A 17,566-nucleotide genomic window follows, 5' to 3' on the forward strand; every position below is an offset into this window, starting at 1 on the left:
TTTCCCAGCATAGTCCCAATTTCAAATATTACAATAGTCCCTTGGTATCTATGAGGGATTAATTCCACGAATCTCTGGGGTGAAGATGCCAAAATCTGCAGATGCTCATGTCTCTCATAAAATAGCAGCTCATATAACCCATGTACATCCTGCCATACACTTTAAAGCATCTCTAGATTACTTACAAAATACCTAATGCAATATAAACACTATGAAAACAGTTGTTACACGGTATTGTTTTATATTTGTATTATTTTTTATTGTTGCATTTTTATTTTTTACTGTGTTTTCCCTGAATATTTTTGATCCTCCATTGGCTGAATCTGCAGATGCAGAACCAACCCATGGGTATGGAAGGCCGACTGTGCATTCTATTACCAAATTAGTAGTTCTAAATATTCATTGTGAAAACAATAGCTGCAATGAGGATTAAGAGCAGGAGAATGGTTGTGAAATTGACCTGTTTCAGAGATATAAGTGATGAAGAAAATCCGTGCCTGATATTTATAGCAGAATCAACAATCAATGCAGGCCGGAAGAAAGCGTGCAATTTAGCAAAAGCCTTTTCGCTGAGATAACCCGCACCCTGTGCATGTTTTAGATGTGTGTGGTTCTATTGCCCTCTAGTGTCTCAGGGTTTCAAGAATGTGTTGAACCTGGAAATGCCTTCTCACCACTGATTTTACAGTCGCAGACATGGAATATTAAACCACACAGTAGTGCATTTCTGCTTCTGGCAATATCAGACCAGCATATTTGAGGTCAACATTTTCCTCGTAATTAGAAATTCTAAATAAACTTGAAAAAATATTCTTGAAGTTATCAGAGAGTTACAGAGACAGTAAAAACTTGCGAAATCCAAGATTTCTAAGAGATAGGAAGCCCAGTGGGGTGAGCCCAACATCTGCCAAGGCACCTCCCTGAAGCGTTTTCAGACTGGAACGCGCAACAAAGATGAAGAGACAGGCAGAAAGCAGCAGCCGAGGAACTGAGAACCTGAGCGGCGATTTCTGTAAATGTCATGGAATTGCAGGAAAATATGATCTGGGGACCTGCCAAGGGGGAGGGACCCTGGCATATACCTCAGAGTTTTGGTTGAGATCCCTCCCCACAAGGGCTTCCACTAGATTAGCCTTCACAGAGGTGAAGCTCAATCCATAAGTGCACTAAGGTGATTTACATCCAGGCTATCGGCCTGTAAGAAGTATTAATAATAGTAAATCCTTGTAGCTGAATAGTACTCCATGGTACACATATACCACATTTTATTAACCCACTCATGTATTGATGGGCACTTGGGTGCAATTGTGAATTGTGCTGCTATAAACATTCGAGTGCTGATATCTTTTTTATAGAATGTCTTTTGTTCTTCTGAGTAGATGCCCAGTCATGGGATTGCTGGATCAAATGGTAGATCTACTTGGATCTCTTTGAGGTATCTCCATATTGCTTTCCACAGAGGTTGCACTAGTTTGTAGTCCCACCAGCAGTGTGTGAGTGTTCCTGTCTCTCTGCATCCATGCCAACATTTATTGTTTTGGGACTTTTTGATAAAGGCCATTCTCACTGGGGATAAGTGGTATCTCACTGTGGTTTTGCTTTGCATTTCCCTGATGATTAGAGATGTTGCGCGTTTTTTCATGTTTGTTGGCCATTATTCTGTCTTCTTTTGAAAAGTTCAAAGATTCTGCCATGAGACTACTAGAATTGATAAACAAATTCAGCAAAGTCTCAGGTTACAAAATCAATGTACACCAATCAGTAGCATTCCTATACACTGACAACAGTCAAACTGAAAACCAAATCAAAGACTCAATACCCTTCACAATAGCAACAAAGAAAATAAAATACCTAGGAATATATTTAACTAAGGAGGTGAAAGACCTCTACAGGGAGAAGTATGAAACATTGAGGAAGGAAATAGCAGAGGACGTAAACAGATGGAAAACCATACCATGCTCATGGGTTGGCAGAATCAACATTGTTAAAACATCTATGCTACCCAAAGTGATCTACAGATTCAGTGCAATCCCTATTAAAATACCAACACTCATGCTTATCTGCTTATTCAGTAAAGCATTGTCTTCTTAACATCTAGTCATCAACTTAAATTTTCATATGTAAAAATTTGGACATAATAAGACTGAATTTTTTTTTGTTAAAATAATTCCTTTGGAGTTGGGGAGATGTTGGTCAAAAGATACAAAATTTCAGTTAGATAGGAAGAGTAAGTTCAAGAGATCTGTTGTATAACATGCTGACTGTAGTTAATAACAATGTATTGGATTCCTAAAAATTGCAAAGAGAGTAGATTTTAAGTGTTCTCACCACAAAAAAAGATAAGTATGTGATGTAATTCATATGTTAATTAGCTCAATTTAGCCATTCCACAGTGTATATATACTTCAAAACATCACTTTGTACACAATAAATATGTACAATTTTTTATCAATTAACTAAAAGAAAAACATACTTCTTACTGAGTATTTGCCTTCATCAGGCACTGGGGTGTCCTCTGTACAATGATCCGAGGTCGGTAGTTACTGATACCCCAGTTTACAGGCACAGAAACAGTTCTAAGTAGTTATATAACTTACCCAAGCCCACATCTATTAATTATTAGGGTCAGATCAGAATCCGCATCTTTCCACACCAGACTCATTTTTCTTTTTCCATTGGCCCATCTCCTCTGTTCAATAATCCTGTTAATTTTGACTGGATTATTCCACCCTTAAGAAAGTGAGACTTTGTAGATGGAGTAGATGGACTGGATTTTCACACCCATTAGCGCTGGAGCATGTTCTCCCCTGGGTCCAGCGGCCGGCCCCTGCCTTCCACAGCAGGCTGCACACCTCCCCTGTCTCCTCTCAGCCCTCCCTGCGAAGCGCATGGCTGGTGCTCCGAGGGCGGTCTCACTCTCCAAGCAACTGAAGTGGAAAATTCCGGAGAAGTCAAACTGTGCAGATCTTGATGCTCCTAATTGTCACCTGTTACATCGTTACTTTTTCTGTGGAATTAAAATCCTTTCCATAAAAGAGCAAGGAAAGTTCACCTGCCTTGCAGCACATCCCAAATTTCACTATAGGAGTAGTTGGTTTTTAAAAATTTTCAACCACAACTCCAGTGTGACATTCATTATCTTTCCCGGTGGCAATTCATGGGAGGGTGCTGAAGTCACACACAATAACCTCTACTGTCAATGTCTTCCTTTTAAAATGAAAACCGCTAAACAGTGAGTCCTTTGAGGGCAGGAACAATATCATACTAGCCTCTGTGTGCCAGGCGCAGTGCCTGACACACAGTAGGCGATCATTACATGCTTATCACATAAATTAATGTGCTTTCACCATTCCTTTTTCAAGCAGTTTTGAATCCTCTGCCTTCAAATCTATGGGGTGGCCCTCAAGCTTAACAGAATCAGAGTAAAAAGTATTTGGAATGATAAAGTAGAAATTGCACATCCTGTTTTACATGCGAGAAACCTGAGGCTTAGATGCTAACACCAAGACCTACACAGCCCAACCACAGCAGAGGCAAAGATAGGTCAGAAATGACCAAATAACATCCCACGCTGTGTCCCCCACTTGGACCCCATCCTGCCTCTCTGGCTGTTTCACTCTGTCTTTTCTTCTTTCTGATCTGACCTTACCCTTTCAGAAGTTCTTCTTCTCTTAAACCGGTGCTGAAGTTACTGGCAGTACAGGGTCAGTGATATAAAAACCCCTTCTTCACCAACATCGGGGACAGAATTCAAGTACCATGAAACCCTCTCCCACCTAAGCTCCCAAGATAACATCTTAGACGCCCATGGACCAAAAGAGAGCGGCTGGTGTCACATTTCGTTGCTATTGTCTGTTGGCTCATTTGTCTCCGCACGGAGAGACAGTGTAGAGTCACGGAAAACTCAGACTCTGGGCTCATAACCCAGCTCTGGGGCCGTGGCCATGTGCCCACTCGATAAACATTGACTGCCAGGCACCATGCTGGGATGGGAGACTGCCATGGCGATAAGACAAGCATGATCCCTGCCCTCACGGAGCCTACAGGGCCACGTCTGGAAGACAGGCATTTGCTGAATGAATAGAAGCATGGCTCATATTTACGAATGCTTGCCATGTGCCAGGCACTGTGTTTAATGGGTTTCATATGTTATATGAACACATGAACAAAATACCGGTAACCAAATTTAACAGCAACAACAAAAGCACTCCACACTCATGTCTGTCACACTCTAGAGCCCAAACAGGCAAAAAGAGAAAATATAGAAAACACCAAGTAAGGCTGGGCTAAGGAGGAAGGAGGAAGGAGGGCTAAGGAGGAAGACGAGTTTTTATCAAATTGTCTAGCCCTAAGTTGTACCTACACCCATCCCAGAGAAGTAAATGAGTGCATGAGGCTAGGCCTTGTACTGGGCAGCTACAACACCTCTGAGAACTAAAAATAAAATCCTACGCCCCCCTAAACTGACTGAAAACACCCCTTTTGGGCCAAAGGGATTCCAGAGAAACCTTCAAAACTGAGTTTCCAGACATGACAGGATGGGAGGTCAGACACGCCTCATTATAGTCCCGGCCTTTTTCAGTTTAGACACACTGGCCAGCATTAATGTGAAAATAGAGACCATAAGACTATCAGAATGGACTCCTCATGGCAATAAGATACCGAATTATAAGCAAGACCTAAAGCAATGCCAGGCAAGGATTCAGGCCCCACCCCAAAGGTAACATGGGCTACATGCAACATGCATGTTTGCTTATCATACATGTGCGTGACTCCCTCTCATGACTATTCATATGATCTGTTGAATGTGTGTACTTGGCCCACCCATTCACCCTCCCCTCCCTCACAGTGCCTGCCTCCAGTTTGGGCCAGAGGCCAGCTTCCCAGCCCGCAGATTGTAACCCTTTTGTAAGAAGTAAAGTCTCCTCTCTAAATTATGAAGACCTCAGGTTATTTTTGTTGTTGCTGTTGACAGTTTTAGTATCTTTAAAGGTATTAAAGCTCCAAGGAGACTAAACAGTGGCATCTGCCCGTTGCCCTATGACAGGGTTTCTCAGCCTCCTCACTAGTAACATTTATGCTCAAAAACTTCTTAGGGCGCGGGGGGCTTGTTTATCGTAGGACGGTTCACAGTGTCCCAGGCGTCTGCCAACTAAATGCCAGCAGCACCCCTTCCCCCAGTTAAGACAACAGAAACGTCTTCAGAGGCTGTCACATGCACCCCAGGGGGCAGTTGAGAACCATCACCCTACGAGAACACTTCTTTGGAGAGGGATTAACTCAGATACTTCACGCTCCTTGGTGCGCTACTCTCTTCTCCTGCCTCTGCCGGCCTCCTGCACTGCTGATGCTCTAATTCAGGAACAGCACGCAAGGAATTAGATAAAGGAGCAATCCCTGTCCCTGGCTTGCCTCACCTCTTCGTCCTATCCCTTGTGGAAGTCACCGTGTGTGCTCTGGTAGATAGACATCTGCGGCGCATTACTCAGTGAGATAAGTGAATGCAGAAATCGAACAGATGTTGCTAGTGGGTGGGGAGTGCCTGGCCTCAGGTAGGATAATAAAGGTGATTTTTGTGGTTTTGGTCCTTGGAAAATCTACCGCCCAGTGGCCTGAAAATTGTCTCAGATTTGGCAGCTGTGTGGCTCGGTAGACCATACTCTGGAATTCCCTGGTCATAGGAAATGGTGCTGAGATCTCCCACACTAGACCCTGAGTCTGTCCTCGTGGGTAGAGTGTGTACGCAAGCCGGGAAGCTGCCCTGCCACAGCGAGAGGCAAAACAGTGGCACCGTCAGCAGCACACTATAGGACAGTCACAAGCAGAGTGGCACAGCACAGGCAGGGACTTAACCTGTCATGGCCATTCGGTAAAACTAATTGTTACTTTCGTTCTATATGCTACAGAAAACGTGTGTTCTCTGCCAGATAAGAAAGTACCTACTCCCTGTTTGCCATAGTTTCATGAAACAAAATTCAGCAATTTCTGAACAAATTTCATGTCACAGTAATTTTTAGTTTACTTGTTTTGTTCATTTTAGACTTCTACTTTTTAAATGAACTACAAAGGTAACATTTGTTATAGAGATAATTAGTAACCACAAAGAAGTGCAGTGGCAGAGAAATACAAAGAATCCTACTTCCAAAGAAAATGAGGCAAACAATTTTGACATTTGTATCATAATTCTGTCAAGGTTTTTTCTTCTGTGTTTTTTTTTTAATTTACTTTGAACTGTAGAAGTAAAGTATTACTCACAGTCCCAGCAAAAACTGGACAATGCAATTAAATTGAGTAACTTAAAGAGAGTTTAGTGAAGTTACTGTTTATAAGGGGGTGGGCAGAGTGTAAGGAAACCATAGACGTAGCACAGCACCTGGGGTCTGGCAATGGCGGGGTGCCGCTTCCACCCAGAGCCAGAACCCCAGGAAGAGAGAGTTGGGTGGGAAGGACCTCCCGACAGGAAGAGGGGGTGATGCGGCATCTTGGGGAGGGGAACGAATCCTTTATCTTTTCTCTTCTCCCTCCACCGGCCAGAACACCAGCAGGCAGCAAGCGGGGCCACCTGGTGACGGGCCAGCCTCCCCAGGCACAGGACAGGTGGAGGAGGCAGAGTGTGGATCCACAGGGCAAACAGAGACATTCAGTCCAAATAGAAACATGTTGCATTTTTGTTGTCTAATATTCAAAAAATTAAAGCTACTTCTTTCCTGCAAAGAGGTTGCCACCGGTTTGATGGATCCCCCCAGACATTTTTCTAGGCTGTTACCTGTATAATAGTAATATGTGTCCTCATAAAATGCACGATTTTGTCTTGCCCGCGTGGTGTGTGTGTTTTGCAAACAGAGCGATGCCGTATGTATTGTTAAGGAACTTGCTTTTTCACTCTGCAGTATGTCTTGGACTCTTTCCACGTCAGCAGGTATAGACCTGACACATTGTTTAAAACCCGGTATGACATTCCCAGGGTGGTGGATAGGAGGGCTGTTCTCCAATATCCTAGTTCTCTCTCTCTCTCCTTCCGGGCGCACAGTAGGATGGCAGTTTCCTGCTCTGTTACACTCAGGTATGCTAGTGTGATTGCCTTTGGCCAGGGACATAAAAACCAGTGTCCCATATGCCACTCCCAGGCAAAAACTTTAAGAGCCAGCACAGGCTTTGCCATCCCTCTCCTTTCCCCTGCTGTTGAGACTAGTGGTGTTCTAGACCAGTACCCTCTAATAAAAAATATAATCCAAGCTGCTATGTCATTTAAAATATTCTACAAGTAACATTTAAAAAAAATTTTAAACACAGATAAAATTCATATTCTGTATACAATACATCCAAACTATTGTCATTTTAATATGTGATCAACATTAAAAATTATTAATGAGATTTTTTACATTTTTATACTAAGCCTTTGAAATTTGGTGTGTATTTTATACTTACAGTGATTACACATTCAGACTAGCCACATCTCAGGTGTTCAATATCCACCTGTGGCTGTGGCTCCCATAGGGGACAGCACCCTTCTATCTGGATCTTCAGGGTGACACAGAGTCGAGTCCCCAGCTGAAGTGTGGTGGGCATATGGGAGGAGCAAGAAACGTTTTTGTTCTCTTAAGGCATCAAGATTTGGATGTTGTTTGCTCCCACTGAATCACTTGCAAACAAACACAGATATCATAATTCATTTAATTGTTTCACTATGGGTGGACAAGCAAGTTGTTTGCAAATTTTCACTGTTACAACAATATGTTGGTGAATATACTTCTGCTCATTTTTTTGCTCATATGTAATTTTTCTTTAGGGTAATTACCCAAGAATAAAATCATAGGATCATTTTTAACTTTAACAGATTTATCTAAAAGTCTGTACAGAGTGTTTCAAATTTTCACTATCAAGGTACCCATTTTCCTTATATCCTTGCCAATACCCAATAGCATCTAATTTTCTCACTTCAGAGATTTTTTCTACTTGTTTTTATTTACATCTTTGATATTATACTTCACATAATATATAGCCCATTCTTTTAACATCCAAAATATTTTAATCTAATTAAAATTTTCTATAATCTGTGTTTTTAAATGGAAACATAAAAACAAGGTATAGCTATACCAAGTCAATTTAGCCATTTCCCTAGTTTTTTGGACATTCACATTGGGATTGTTTCCAATCTTTATTATATATAACACCATAACAAACATCTTTTTTATATACAATTCTTTACACGTTTCAGTTATTTTTTCCTGGCATAAATTCTGAAAGTGTAGTTATTGAGCCAAAAAGCCCATGAACTTTGTTTACAATTCTTGATATTTGCTAGCAGATTCTTTTTTCCCCAGCAAATTTGTATCCATTGGACTCCTTTAGGGAAATTTCAGATTGTTATATGACATAAATGGAACATTTGCCATGTGCAGATTCTTCTAGATGCATCATTGCAGCTTGTGCTCACAGGGTCCTGAGAGGTGAGCAAAGGGGAAATGACTTCTTGGGGTCGCAGGGGAGGTGAGAGGCGATGCTGCATTTGAACTCAGCTTCGGCAGCAAATGCAGGCTTCTCGTTTGTTTGTATTGTTGATCACGTCGGCATCTTCTTTACACTGCCCGTGGGAAAAGAGCCTTCTCCTTACGTCCCTCTCAGCCACAACTCTTCTTCAGCCACAAGCCGCAATTCATTGGTTTAGGTCTCCAGGGAAAGAGAACTAATACTACTAATGGCTTATTTCTGTAGAAAAACCAGCGCTTCAAATTAGCAACGTCAAACTATAACTTCAAGACGCCAGGAGAGGGCACTGCTGGCCCACAATCTGCTTCGGAAACAACCAGCACCGTTCTCAAGAGGAGGCTGACAATTTTTGAGATGTTTTTGCTCAAAAAGAAACCTTCCAGTGAAGGAATACTAAGCTGGTCTGTCTGGCATATGGACCTGTTTTCCAATGAGATTCATTGGGATTCTCTATTTGGGTGATTTACCCCCCAAACCAACTTGTTTCCAAATGAAAGGGGAGCCGTGATGAAGATGTTGAACAGTTTTAGGTGGAAACCACAGCAGATATTTCTTAGCATAGTTCTCACTATTGCAGACAAAAATAAAATGCAAATTGGGAAATGGGACCGAACGCAAAATTTCCTTTAGAGTTCGAGAGAGTTGAGTGTGTCAGAAAAGATCAGAAACAGTCTCTTAACATTTTAGAATTTTGTTCCTTGGACATTGTTGATATACTGCAGCGTTCACTGAAAGCAGAATGTATGTTTGTGCTGTGTGGTTTGGATGGTGCCTGCCCACATTGGGTGAGGGCAGCTCCTCCTTACTCAGTCCACTGATTCATGCCAGAAACACCCTCACAGACATACACGAAACGATGTTTTACCAGCTATCTGGGTACCCCTTAGTCCAATCAAATCGATACCTAAAATGAACCATCACATCACTCCACTGTTAGTGCACCCATGGGTGGTGCTAGGTCCACATTATGCTGCTCTTTATCATTTTGAGCATCCATCAGTACCTCTCTACAGAAAGCTCCTACAGGAAAGGGACCATGTCTCATTCATCATTTAATTTCAAATCTAAGCTTATGCCTGGCATGTAACAGACCTTCAATAAATTGTTATTATTATTATTCACATTTAAATAAATAGGTTTTCCATGAACTTCAGTAATCTGGCAACATGTCATATATAACATTCTAAAAATTATTGGAGGTTCTGAGATACCATTATTCATAATTTTACATTCATACTTAAGATGATATTTTTTTTTAATTTCAGAATATTAAAAGGGTACAAATGGTTTTGGTAACATGGATTGCTTTCGTAATGCTTGAATCACGGCTATAAGTGCACCCGTCACTGAAATAGTGTTCACTGTGCCCAGTAGGTATGTTTTCACCTGTCCCCTCTTCCCCTCCCCGCTTCTTGGTTTCCACTGAGTTTACTTCCCTCTGTGCACGTGTGTGCTCATTGGTTAGTTCCAATTTAATAGTGAGTACATGTGGTGTTTGTTTTTCTGTTCTTTAGATACTTCACTTAGGATAATGGTCTCTAGTTCCATCCAAATTGTTGCAAAATGTATTAATTCATCCTTTTTATGGCTGAGTAGTACTCCATGGTGTACGTACACCACATTTTGTTAATCCACTCATGAATCAATGGACACTTGAACTGATTCCACATCTTTGCAATTGTGGATTGTGCTGCCATAAACATTCGAGTGCTGGTGTCTTTTTGATAAAATGACTTATTTTCCTTTGGGTAGATACCCAGTAGTGGGATTGCTGGATCAAATAGTAGGACTACTTTTAGTTCTTTGAGAAATCTCCATACTATTTTCCATTGTTTTTATTCCTTTCTTGTTCTGGTTTGGGCAGAAGGGAAGAGAATATCTGAGTCCAGAATTTGGGCCAATGCCAGAGTAGGTTTCTTAAAAGAGATGGAATTTAAATGACAGGAGGGAGGTTTCCCAATGGTTAGGAAGGGAAACCTGCTCTGAGCATTTGACTGAGGAAAGCAGAGCGATTCAAGTGGAGAGGGAAGCAAGGGTCCTTGAGAACAGGCTTGTCACACTGCAGGGAAGAGAGACGGAAGAGAACAGGTGTTAGTTAGGAAGGAGAGAGAGGAGTGATTTTGAGCATTCATTCTTCCTCCAATAACTTCTATTTCTGTCCCCAATAGCAGAAATTAACATTGGTGAAAGACAATTGCCAAGTTTCTACCAACTCCCCATATTCTCTTAGATGGTAATGAGTTCTGCATGATTATGACATCTGGAAATGTAGAAAGTCACTAAAGGGAACGTTATTCACTCAGAGATCTATGGAGCTTGTCACTTCACAGTGTACACTATTTTAATGAGTCTTAAAAATTCTTTACATTTATCCTATATCCACATAGAGAGTCATAACCAATAGCCTCTAAAACCACATGCCTGCGTGCGCACACACACACACAAACATGGGTCCCACACCTCTACCAGCCCACGTGGACACGACTGCCTTTTCCTACTGATGGATACAGCTCTTGGGTTGAGACAAACCATCTGTCTGCCAAATGGCATTTCTAGTGCTTCAATCACATCTCCAATAATCACTTCCCCTAAACACATTAGTGGGAAATGATGTAAAAAATAATTAAGCATAACTATTCTCCGCATTAGAGATTGATGATATCTATGTTTTGTAAATTACAGACATGTAGAAAATGATTATTCTCACAACTCATTGCTACAGAAAGATCTCTTCATTGTTGCATAGAACTCATCCAACCAAGAGGAATGTTTGAAAACTTGGTGGCTCAAAGGAAAGACGTAAAGATTTTAAATGAATGAGAGAGCTACTTAGAAAAACAGAGGAGACAGGGAAACTAGGAAGGTGATGGTGAGAGCAAATAGAAAAAATGGGTTATACCAGTAAAACTTATTCGTAATTGTAGAGACATTAAATATGGTCTAGAATGGGTTAGCATAGTTCCTATGACCCAAGAAAACCAAGTAGACATTCACTTCCTAGAGTGTTGCTTCTGGCTTAAAACGAAATCTTGCCATAGCCTTAGAGACACAACTTTTCTCATATTTCCACTAACTCACCCATGAAAAATTCTTATCCTAAAGTAGATAGGTAGAACCATTGTTCATCACTGTTCACCCGATTCAAAAACACAATCAAGAAAATGGAGCAACGTCTCTCAATCACGTGGATGTTGCATTTTTGGCAGACGAAATATTGTTCCTTCATTCCTTCAGTGCACTTCACACACACGTTTTTTTCCAATACATTTTATATTACTCATAGACATAAACTCTGAGAAAACAACTACACAAGATGTATGGAGGAGGAGAGCATGTATGGTGTGTGTGTGTGAGTGTGTGTATACATGCGCACAGCATTTTTTTACACACTGGTTGAGTGCCCAGTGGAAATAAGAAATTGGGCTGGGAAGTGTGCATATCATTTTTTTCTTTGGTTATAAAATATGAGAAGAAAAGTTGACTGGAGTTCAAAGGCACCAAAGATAAATAACATATATAGCAGTATTTGGCTCTGCTTAAAGCTCATTTATTCAAGCACATAAGAGAAAAAACATTATGGGATCTATCAGAATAGTCTACAGGATTAGCTCTATTATTCTGGAGATGCAGAGAAACAATCAAATCTTTGAAGATAATTTACTACAGGAATCAGAAGAAAGTTTAGAAAATTATTTTGATACTTAATAGGATGCCAGGAGATATGATGTCTCTGAAACAGAAACAGAAATCCACAAGGTTAGGATAAGCTAAAATGAAAAGGCAACGTAAGATAGAAGATAAGATAAATAAAATATAGATTTTCTGTAAACTGAAAGTACAGAGTTAAGTCTACATTGGTGGCATTAAAGATCAGAAGTGGCAGAAAAATTCAATTGAATAATACAAAGAAGAAACTTTAAAATATGTTTAATAATTAGAGAAATGGGACAAATGTTGAAATGGGAGTGACAATACATATACAGAAAACAGAGAGTAGACATTTCACCTAATACTTATAAGAATATCTGTGGAAAAATCCAGAATCATTGATATCGAATCAATAATGAAGAACAATCATTGAAGAAAATTCTGCAGATTTTTTTTTTTAGAGGGAGGATTTGACTGCAAGATATTAGGGGGTGAGGAATTTTACTAACCTCCCAGATAGAATCCATGAAAATGACCTATATCTCAATATAAATCTGAAATAAAACATTTCTAATTAGAAGCAAAAGAAAATTCTATAAGTATCTTTTCAGATGTCCCATAAATGACCCACAAAGAAACATGTATCTGTTTGACTCCAGATGTTTCCTCTATGATACTAAAATACAGAGCAAAGGAGAGCAATATTTTTAAGGGGAAAACAATGGGATACAATAATTCACATGTGAAAGCAATAAGAAAATACTCTCAGGTACACATCTGTTGAGTAAATGTACCCTCCATGTATCTGTCTTTAAAAAATACTTGAAGAAATAGTTTCAGTTGGTCAAAAGGCCCGTACGTCAAGAATCAGGCTGACATGCATTAAAACACTGTGATGTCTCTGCCATACAGAGTCTCAGTCCTGAGAAAATAATGTTATATGCTATGATTTATTGCACAAAGATATTAGTTGAAGCGTCATTTCTTTTAGCCAAATGTTATAAATGAACTAAATGCCCAGCATCGTAGACATATTCAAGTGATAGTTTATTCTTTGCGCATTAAAAACAATATTTAGGAAGAATTTTAAGAAAGTGAAAAAATATTCATGATACAAAGTTAAATGAAAAAAAAACATGATGGAAGTTTAAGCACAATAATATTTATTATATAAAACCACATGAGGAAATAGACTAGAAGAAAATATAATGAATGTCAATTGTGGGTGCCTCTAAATAGGGAAATTAGGGCTGAGCTGTATACTTTTATGCAGTTTCCAAAGTTTCTAGGAAAACATTGAAGACAGATAGAGAAGGCAGAAAGAATCAAAATGGTAGAACTTAAAAAAAAAAAAAAAATCTTTAGAGATTGTCTAGTATTGTGATTCCCAACCATGAGCCATTTCTAGGACTCTTCAAGCCAATAACTCTTCAAATAACGACAAGCTACATTTATTACACATTCACTGTGTGCTAGTCACTACAATAATTTGTTTTACATATACTTCAAGTTTAAGAGTCATTCATGTACTCATCAAAAATGCTACAAACTGCATTTCAGGTCTTCTAATAACTGGTCTAATAACCTTTCTACTACCCCACGATCTACATGACCTAGAGTGTTCTCAATGGTTGGGACACCTTGTTTGCGCTGGAGTAGTTCGTATTCTCCTCCCAGGAGGAGGCTATTTGGAATATTTGTGCAGAAGCAATTGCAATGCAAAGCACTTGGAGCCTGACAGAATTGGCTTTCAAATATGACTCAACAACTTAAAAGCTGGATGATTTCAGTCAAGTCAATTAACCTTTCTGAATCTCTACACCCTCATAGAGGTGTTGTAAGAATTTAATTAGAAGACACATATGGGGAGCCTGGCACATTCCCTGGCATGTAGACCCCGATTGTAAGTATTGATCCTCTCCACCTTTTCACAGTCTTCCATATCTAAACCAAGGATCCGTTTGACACCCTGGCCTCATAGACTGAATTGGGGAGCACTCTGCCCCATTTCTAAGCACGATGGGGCAGCTTGCATTTGCCCTGGAACTTGCTCCAAGTGCTCCCTTCTATCATGTTCTCTAATTGAACACTGAGTACTATGGTTCCTCCTGGCAAGACTTCTAAGGGGCTTCCTGCTTACTTGCAAATCTGCCTCTGACTCAGCGTATTTTCTTTGCCCCCCTCAATGCCAATGGGAGCCTCTGTGGAGACCCCAAGCAAGACGGGCTCAGCCACAGCGGACAGGCAGCAGGCAGCTACTTCATACGGAAATAACTCCCATGCCAGCCTGGCATGGGTGTGGGCGTTTCTGCTTCACTTGCTCCCTTGGGCTAAGTCATGCAAGAGACCCAGGCTTGCTGATGGAAGAAAGGATGTGCAAGAGTGATATCTTGTTTCAGCTTAATGGACAAACCCCGAGGGAAAGGCAAGGGAGGAAGTTTCGTTCACAGGCATATGTGGCCCCAAACTACCACTCTAATCCCCCTCCCTGTCTCTTCTCACGGCCTGACACAGACCATCGCAATCCCAGCAAGCTCTGCCCACTCTGTCCTCCTCTCTGGAACATTTCCCCATCTCCTTTGCAGCTCTTCACATTGTGACCACCCTTTGGACTTTGGCTGTGATCCCATTTCCCCAGGATGCTCTCTCACTGCCCAGCCTGCTCTACCCCCTGCCTCCCTTCAGCACCTGCGGCGCCAGGTTACCTCCCTCGCTAAGCTGTGTTTGACAATTAAGACTCTGGAGTTAGAATGAGCCTGAATCTAGCTTCTTCCTCTCATTAACCGTGTGATCTTGAGAAAGTGACTAATCTTTTCTAAATGAGTTTCCTCATTTATAAAATAGGGATACTAATAATGTATATCTCACAGGAGTGATGTGAAGATTACATAAAATATTGCATAAAGAAGACTTAGAAAAGTTTCTCGTAAGTAAGTTTTTAATAAACATTTTCTAAGTTACTTAAATTTTTTACTGTAAGTCTGCAGGGCAAGATTAATCATCTATCTATCCATCCATCCATCCATGCACCCATCCAACCATTCAACACTTGGGACCCAGACGTAAGTCAAACCCAGTCTTTGCCCTCAAGGAGCTGGCAGTCTTTCCAGGGAGACAGAAATGAAAACAAGTCTATGAAGATGGGATATATTTGAAAGGTTTAGGGCCTGCCAACTCGGAACCTGCCCGCCTTCCGCAGTGCTGGGACAGCAGCTTCTCATCTGGCTGCAGTGAGCTTCCTCCTCATCGTTCCTGGCCGCTTGTTGAAGCCTCTTGGTCCCAGACAAAAAGCTGGAAGCTGTGGCTACACGGGGGTCTGGACAGACTTGCGCTATGTCCTGATTTTAATACCACAGCGACCTCCTTTTCTGCTTTATAGGACGTGGAACAACTTTTTAGCACAAGCTGCTGAAGCTTCTAGGAACTTTGCCAGGATTTTAGTTCATCCAAATCAATTATTCCAAGCTGAAGGTCAGTGCGCCAACTCTGGACATGGTCCTAGAGTCAGACAGCAAAAGTTGCAGGTCACCTTACGCCTTTTCAACACCTTTCACCCAGCAGGTCTAGCTAAACCATCACAAGTGGTGAAATAAATCTTGTCATTGGAAGATTTTCAGAGAAGCGTTCCACAGGTAGCTCTTCCAATATGAGATTAATCATAAAAACTCTGAATCATCATACAAAGCTGCAAGAGCAAACAAATATAGAAATAGTGTCCAATTAGCTCAGGGGATTATAATAGCCTGTGAGCACAGCCTTAGTCAGTGCTGTGATTGCAATGTAAGCCAGCTGGCCTCTCTCTGATGCCAGCAGACCTGACGCTGATAGGACAACATGTGGTCTTCAGGGACCAGGGGAGAGTGTGGGCAGCTCTGCACGGTCCTCATGACCAAAAAATCAAAGGCTGTGTCCTGAATTGTCTCTGTGCCTTTGCACAAAATGTTCTTTCCAATTGGCATCCTTTGCCTACCTGGCAGATCCCAGCTGTGCTGCAAGACATTGCTTATGTGTCATTTCTTCTGTGAAATTTTCCCTAATACACCATCAGTCATGTGATGCTTCTAGGCGTTCTGTTCAATAGACATTTATGAGGTTCTCTTTTTACTTAGATGTGCACCTCACTATATTTCATTACTTTTGTATATGTCTGTAGTCTCTGTTAGACTTGAACTACTCTGTTCCAAAGCTTAGCACAGAGTTGGTATTAGAAGATATGAACAGATAGGACCAGATGAAAAAATAAGAAAGTCAGAATTCCAGCCACATTTGTGGGGAAGTCGTAGATTTGCTATCAGCAAAGAGCTAAGAGAAATAGAGTAGCCTCTGATGTTCTCCTGGGTCAGGAGGTAAAGTAGGCAGCTTCCGAGCTGGGATGGAAGATGTCAGCTCAGCCCCTTATTGGCTGTTTTTCCAGAGTTTAACAACTCTTTTATTTCCTGACTGCCTAACTTTGCTTTTTTTTTTTACCTAATTATTTGAGTACATTTTCTATTATCTTTATTAAGGTTATTGAAATCTTTTGTATTCATGTGGTGCACCCTAACATACAATTTTCACTATACAGATATAATAGATGCCAATCACCTTAAGAACGTGGATAATAGTAAAATGTAGTCAAATAATTAGGAAGTGATAAGCCTTTTAAGTACATATTGACATTTTAAGATATAATTTAATAGATAATTTATTACGTATTTACTTATATATTTATATAATCTATTTAATTGCAAATTTATGTGAAATTTAATTTGTAACGTGGCTGTGTTTAGCACGCAGCTTGGTGAATTCCTAAGAACACGACAATCAGCCCTAGTACGCAGGCGCGAGCGGCTGCAGCACACCACGGGGTCGGGTCGACTAACCCAGATCACGGCCCCACGGTTCCTGCAGGCCTCTGCATGCCAGCGGAAGTGCTCTGCAGGAGAATCCACTTCCGGAGCACTGGAGGCTTCAGCTTCACACTTGCCGTGTCCGAGAACGCGAAAAAGCCGGGCCCTCACCGCAGCTGCTGCCCTGCCGTCAGAGAGACCGGGACCGCTGAGGCTGCACAGCAGGCGCGTCCTCTCACCGTGTGTTACAGGTTAGTTCCCTGGGCGCGGGGGGACGCGCCACAGAAGTCTGTGTGTATCAGGCGGTGCTGTTGGGAACCCCCGTGAGGGGTGCAGGCGGCGGGAGTGGCGGGGAAGAAGCTGAACTGGGATGCAGGTGCAAAGGGGCCCAGCTGATGCCATGGGGCGCTCCAAAGCTCCATGGCTCTTCAGCGTGGTCCTGCATTGAGGCAAAGGGGCCGGGCCTTTGTATGCCCACGTTGCGGGCTCCCTGGATCTGGGCTGTCCCTGAGGAGGGGGTGCAGCCGTGGACGAGGCACTCCCTTCTGCCCAGGGCAAGGCCTAGGGAGGGACTCAGCTGTGAGCCACCAAGCAGGCAC

Source organism: Propithecus coquereli, unplaced genomic scaffold (genome assembly GCF_000956105.1).
Source record: "Propithecus coquereli isolate 6110/MARCELLA unplaced genomic scaffold, Pcoq_1.0 Scaffold242, whole genome shotgun sequence".
NCBI classification, from domain to species: domain Eukaryota; kingdom Metazoa; phylum Chordata; class Mammalia; order Primates; family Indriidae; genus Propithecus; species Propithecus coquereli.